The following is a 6,000-nucleotide window of genomic DNA, read 5'->3' as shown; positions in this document are numbered from 1 at the left end:
CCCTGGGTCGGGAGTCCCAGGCCAGCAGCTCAGTTCCACCTTGCTGCTGATGAGCTCCTGTGTCCCTGGCAAGTCGCTTTCCCTCTCCAAGCCTGGGTCTCCACAGCTATGAAATAGGAAGTTTGGGAGTGGAGGTATAAGGGGACTAAATGGTAATGGCAAAAAATACAATAAAGATTGAATTAAAAAAAAAAATAGGAAGGTTGAACCAGGATTTCTAAGAGGACTCCAACTCACATAGGAAAGGGGCATCTTAGTAATTAAAAGAATCCTCAGAGTCACCCACACATCCCTGTGAGTCCTGTCTCTCTCACTATCGGTGACGTGACCTACGTTTAACTCCATATGCCTCAGTTTCCTTATCTGTAAACTGGAGATAGTTTTTAGTGTAAGGTTGCTGTGAAGATTAGGAAAGGTAATCCATGAATGCATGTAACACAATGCCTTGCCAATAGTAAGTTTTCAATGAACGTTAGGTATCATTATTGTTAGTGAATGGGGACTTAATAAAAGATATTTTTGGAAACACAGCTTCATTAATCATGTTGACCTCCGAAGCTCCGCAGGCCAGAAGCAGTGGGTTTCTGGAGTGTCAAAAGAGGAGCAAATTCCAGTTTGTACAGCAGTCATTGCTTTCTTTCAACCAACAAGTTTCCCTTTCTGATGTGTTGGGATGAGCGTTGCTCAATAATCTTGAAAGCCAGGCTTTGGGGAGGAGGAAATGCTTTTATAAATGTTTTCAGCCTGGAGGATTTGGTGATGAAGGCTAGTGTAAGCGAGGCTACAGAGAACTCAGTATTTCTCTAACTTTCCTGGGAGGCAACCAAACACGGAATCTTGGGCCCTGTCCCAAATCTCCTCGATCAGACTCTCAGTGCCCTAGTTACTGCTTCTTGCCAGGAAAGTTTAGGAAACCCTGGCAGAGAGGCTGCGCCTCCCCTCAGGCCCTGGGCATTGTGGGGACAGAAAGACAGGGCAGGGGAAGCAGTGGGCTCCGTGTGTGAGAACTGACCCCCGAGGTGGCATGGGGAGGCAGGGGAGAGAAGGGAGAAGTGGCCCTATTAATGAGGTGACTGGATATTATCTGTTAGATGCAGATTAAATGGGAACAAAGAGGCCTAACTGGCTAGTTGTCTCCTCCCTTTCCAGCTCCACTCCCTGAGGTGGGGCTCAAGAGGCAGATTAAATCAGTAAAGGGAAAAAAAAAAAAAAAAGGAACAGTATCTTTGCACATCTAAGTGTCCTGTGAGTGAATTGTTGCTCTTATTATGTCACATCATTATTGTCATCAAAATGTCGCATCCTTGTCATCAAGAAGTCTCCAGCTCTGAAGCCTTACAAGTCTGAGGTCACTCAGGAGCTAAATCAGGTCTGGGTGCCTTTATATCCAGGGAGCTGCCCTTTGCCCTGGGAGCGAGAACCAGAAAGGACCCTTCCCTTCTAGTCTGGCTGGGAAATGGCTTGGGGGCAGGAGGCTGGGGATAAAGTCTTCCCCAAGGGATCACACAGACACTAAACTCAATGGGTGAGCCCATGCAGATGGATTCTGAAATTCCCTGATCAGTGTGCATCCTTGGCCTTGGTGTTCTGTGTTTCCCTCTGGTCACATCGCTCCTGTCTGAATGTCTGGTTCATGTCCCTGGGGCTCCACACACTTTCCGAGTGTGACTCCCTTTTTTTCTCTTCTAGTCACTTCTCACATTGCCCTGGTACAAATGAAGGACTCTCAAATTCTGGATGTCTAACCCTTTTGATTATTAATTGTGGAAATAATCATTATAATAAATGCAGATTTGAATAATCATTTATACTTGTTACAGTTTTTTTAACTGTGGTAAAATACATGTAACAAATTTACTATTTTAACCATTTTTAAACTGTACAATTTGTTGGCTTTAGTACATTCATAGTGTTGTGCAACTATCATCACTATTCATCTATTCTGGAATATTTTCATCACTTCAGAAGGGAACACTGTGCCTATTAAGCAGCCTTTCTGTATTTATCCCTGCCCCCAGCCACTGGTAATTACTAACCTGCCTTCTGTCTATGAATTTGCCTATTTCAGATATTTTGTAATAATGGAATCATATGATACATGGCCTTTTGTGTCTGTCTTCTTTCATAAGTGAAACAGCATAATGTTCTCAAGGTTCATCCATGCTGTAGTATATATCAGTACTTCATTCCTTTTTAAGATTGATTAGTATTCCATTGTATTGATATACAACACTTTGTCCATTCATCTGCTGACATTCTTTATACTTTTAAAGTACTTTTATATACATTATATTATCTGATTTTTTCAAAAACTTTGGGAGGTAGTCAGGGCAGGTACTATTTATTATTATTATGGTTCTTCCCTTTTTACAGATGAGGAGACCGAGGCTTAGAAAGGTGGAATTACTTGTCCAAGGTCCCAAAGCTGGTTAATGGCAGACCCAGAACCCAGGTCTATTGAGTCTGGGTGACCAAACCCTTGGTGGACAGTTTGCTTTGTAATCACTAGTGGCGTCCTTCCACCTGGAAGATTCTGCTTGGACGTGTGCTCACTATGAAAAGGCAGGTGAGGACCAGTGAGGGTTCAACCCTTGGACAGGCCTAATTTTGTCCATTGGTGAAGTTGGTCACTGCCTACAAGACCAGATCTTGCCAGGCCTCTGCTCAGACCTCACTGAGGACTCCCCTCCCATCTCTGCATGAAACACACTTGTCTTAGAATTCTATAGCTGGCTGGAGCCCAGAGAGGGCAGAGACCAAGTCTTGCTACGTTTTACTCATCCCCCACCAAGCCGCGCTGTTGGGGCTCCATAAGTGTTTGCCCTCTGAAATATTTTAAGAGGATAGGGATTCTCTGAGTTTTGCTCTCCCTCCCCAGCAGCACATTACCAGCAGCTGTCTTCCATCAGCCAGAGCAATCCCTTTTGGTTTGTTACTTGGGATGAATAACAAGCAGTTAGGAGCTCTAGCTCTTTAGCACAAATTTGCAGGTCTTTGGGGAGTGAAGTCCTGATCTGCTGCAAGAAGGGTTTTATTCCTGCTAAAATAACAACAAAACCACATAATGAAAAGCTTGGAAAACTGAACAAGTCAGCAAAAAAGACCCGTAATCTTACATAACTGTCATACTGTCATAACTGTCTTACATAACTGACATAACTGTCATTTTTAAGAATTCCCTTCCACTAGAATTCCTGCTTATCGTCATGAAAATAATACAAAATATTTTACTATTTTAAAAATCACCTACGATCTCACACCTAACGACAACCACTGTGAACATTTTGCATATTATTTTTCATTCTTTTCCAATGCCTTCTTTTCATAAATGGGATTATACAAAACATACATACAGTTCTCTTAGTATATTTGTACTTTCTGTGTCACTAATTTTTTTTCTAATAATAAAAGCAATGTATATTATTGAAATTTCTGGGAAAATACAAGAAGGAAATAAAAATTACCTAGAATGTTTCTTTCACAAATAGAAATTTTAACATGCATTTATTTTACATAGTTGTAATCCTACTAAATATTGTTTAAAATTTGTTCCCATCTATATTATAAGAATTTTCCAATGTTGCCTCATAGTCTTTATAATTAATTTTATTTTTATTTTCATTTTTAAGAGGTAACACATTGACATGGTATAATATTCAAAAGATTCAGACGTTCAGTGGAAAGATTTCTTTTCACCTCGCTCCCCATTTGCCCGGTTTTCCTCCCATGGCGCTCACTGGCACCGTTTCCGCTGAACCCTCCCTGCGGGACCCTCTACGCATAGCTAAACAACTGCATGTGTACTTACTTGTGTTTCTTCCCCAGCACACCCTGCCCCCCATTTTTTAAACAAAGAAAAATGAACTACCCTGTTCTTCCTCACCCTCCTTTTTAATTCAACAATATATCTTACAGGACTTCCTATTTATATTCAGAAAGAGCTTCCTCAACTTTTTTTTCACAGCTCACACTCCATAAATGAATATTTAAGTTGTTTCCAATCTACTGCAAACAATGCTACAGTGACCAACATGGTACATATATCATTGTACCTATGTGAGCATCCATCTGTCAATAAACTCCTAGAAGTGGAATTGTGGGGTCAAAAAGAGACTGTGCTTATAATTCTGATGTTATGGCCACGCTGTACTCTGTAGGCTGGCAGCCGCAGCTCAGTCTAACCCAACGTCTAGCCTGCTTATTCTTCCTATCTTTTGTTGTCTCTAAGTAACAGAGTTAGGACCAGCTTCAGGCATAAACCAATTGCCCTTTTAGCCAAATGTCATCTGCAATCTATGGAAAGGCCTATCCAATGATAAGCACTTGCTGGGTGCTGAGAAACAGATGCAGAGGACACAGTGCTGGCCTTGGGAGCTGGTCTGGAGCTGGTCGGGGCTGGAGGGCTGGAGGTGGAGGAACAGCTATGTAAACGCCCCGCAGAGGAGGAGGTGGGTCTGGTTTTGTTCTTCTTAAGGCAGCACCCAGCTGAGCAGGGTGGGTGGCCATCAATCAATACACATCAAGTGGATAACTGCTATGAGGACGGAGGGAAGAGCATGGGAGTGGGGCATTGGTCAGGGCAGGTTTCACAGAGGAGAAAGAACATCTGAGGACCTCTTTTCTGAGGATTGATTTCACCAAGTGAAATTCTGGGCCAGAGTGCCTGATTATCTGTTGGCCTTCTGACTCTCAAAAGGTCAGTTTGTTGAGGCAGTGACAGGGATGATCTGGGTGCAGGTTGCATGGGTGGGGTTCGGGAGTCCCACTGATCAGTCCTGGACAATGGGCATCTCCAAAATAAGGCAGAGGGCCTCTGAGTTAAGACAGAGGAGGGCAAGGGAGAATAGCTAATAAAGGCCGCCAAGGATAAGTTCCCCATTTCTGGCTCTGGTGCAGAACACAGCTGCTGTGTGGGGAATGACCACTTTCCATGCCCCACCCCAGACCCAGGTACACCCTGTGCAGGCCAGAGTACACACCCTGCTGGCACAGGCTGCAGGAAGGATGCCCACTCTCTGCCCCACCAACCAGATTGCAAGCCCCAGAAAGTGGTCCCATGGCTCATAAGCTCTGGCTGCCTCCCCAGGAATGCAGGTGCCTATTTCTCTCTTTGGGGCAGAAACCAGCATAGTTTCAGCTCCTGTAGTTCATTTCCCAGAACTTTATTTTATTTTTAAAGATTTTATTTATTTTCAGAGAGAGAAGAAGGGATGGAGAAAGAGAGGGAGAGAAACATCAGTTGGTTGCCTCTTGCACGCCCCCAACTGAGGGCCTGGCCCGCAGCCCGGGCACATGTCCTGACTGGAAATCGAACAGGCGACCTTTTGGTTCGCAGGCCAGCACTCAACCCACTGAGCCACACCAGCCAGGGCCATAGAATTTTAAAAAGAACAGTTAAAGATCTGACTCTCACAGAAAATCAAGTACTGACCCATCCCCCACCAGCCCAGCCATTTTACAGATGAGGAAATTGAGGCCCAGAGAGGGGAGCGTAGACTGCCTGAGGTCACACAGAGTTAGAGGCAGAGCTAGGTCTAGAAACAGGACTACTGTTTCTGCATCCCATGCTCTCGGCTCCCAACAAGGGGGATGGAGGTCAGGATGGTGCTTAGATGTGACACTGGGGCCAGAGAGGAAAGACGAGTGCCAGAGCTGGGGGCAGAGGCAGAGATGGGGTGGGGGTGAGGGTCAGCTACCTACACCTGTTCCAGTTGCTGCATCATAAATCCTCTAGGAATTCCAGATATTTCACTCATGTCCAAGTTCTCTGAATGGAAGCAGGTTTGCCAACATGGGTTTCAGGGAGGCTGAAGAAGCCCAGAGAAAGGGGGCTGGACTGAAGGAGAGGGTGGCCAGGACACAGGTTCAGAGAAGCACCTGGTGGGGGCAGCTGTCCCTGTCTGCACTCCTGGGGCCCAGGATGGCTTCCAGCAAGAACTTGGGGCTTGCAGACAATGTCCCTGGAAACCCAGCCAGAGTGCGGAGGGGTGGCGGCAGGCC

Source organism: Furipterus horrens, unplaced genomic scaffold (assembly GCF_987537825.1).
Source record: "Furipterus horrens unplaced genomic scaffold, mFurHor1.1.pri manual_scaffold_6, whole genome shotgun sequence".
Taxonomy (NCBI): Eukaryota; Metazoa; Chordata; class Mammalia; order Chiroptera; family Furipteridae; genus Furipterus; species Furipterus horrens.
The sequence above is the reverse complement of the archived record's forward strand: the minus strand, read 5'-3'. Positions refer to the sequence as shown.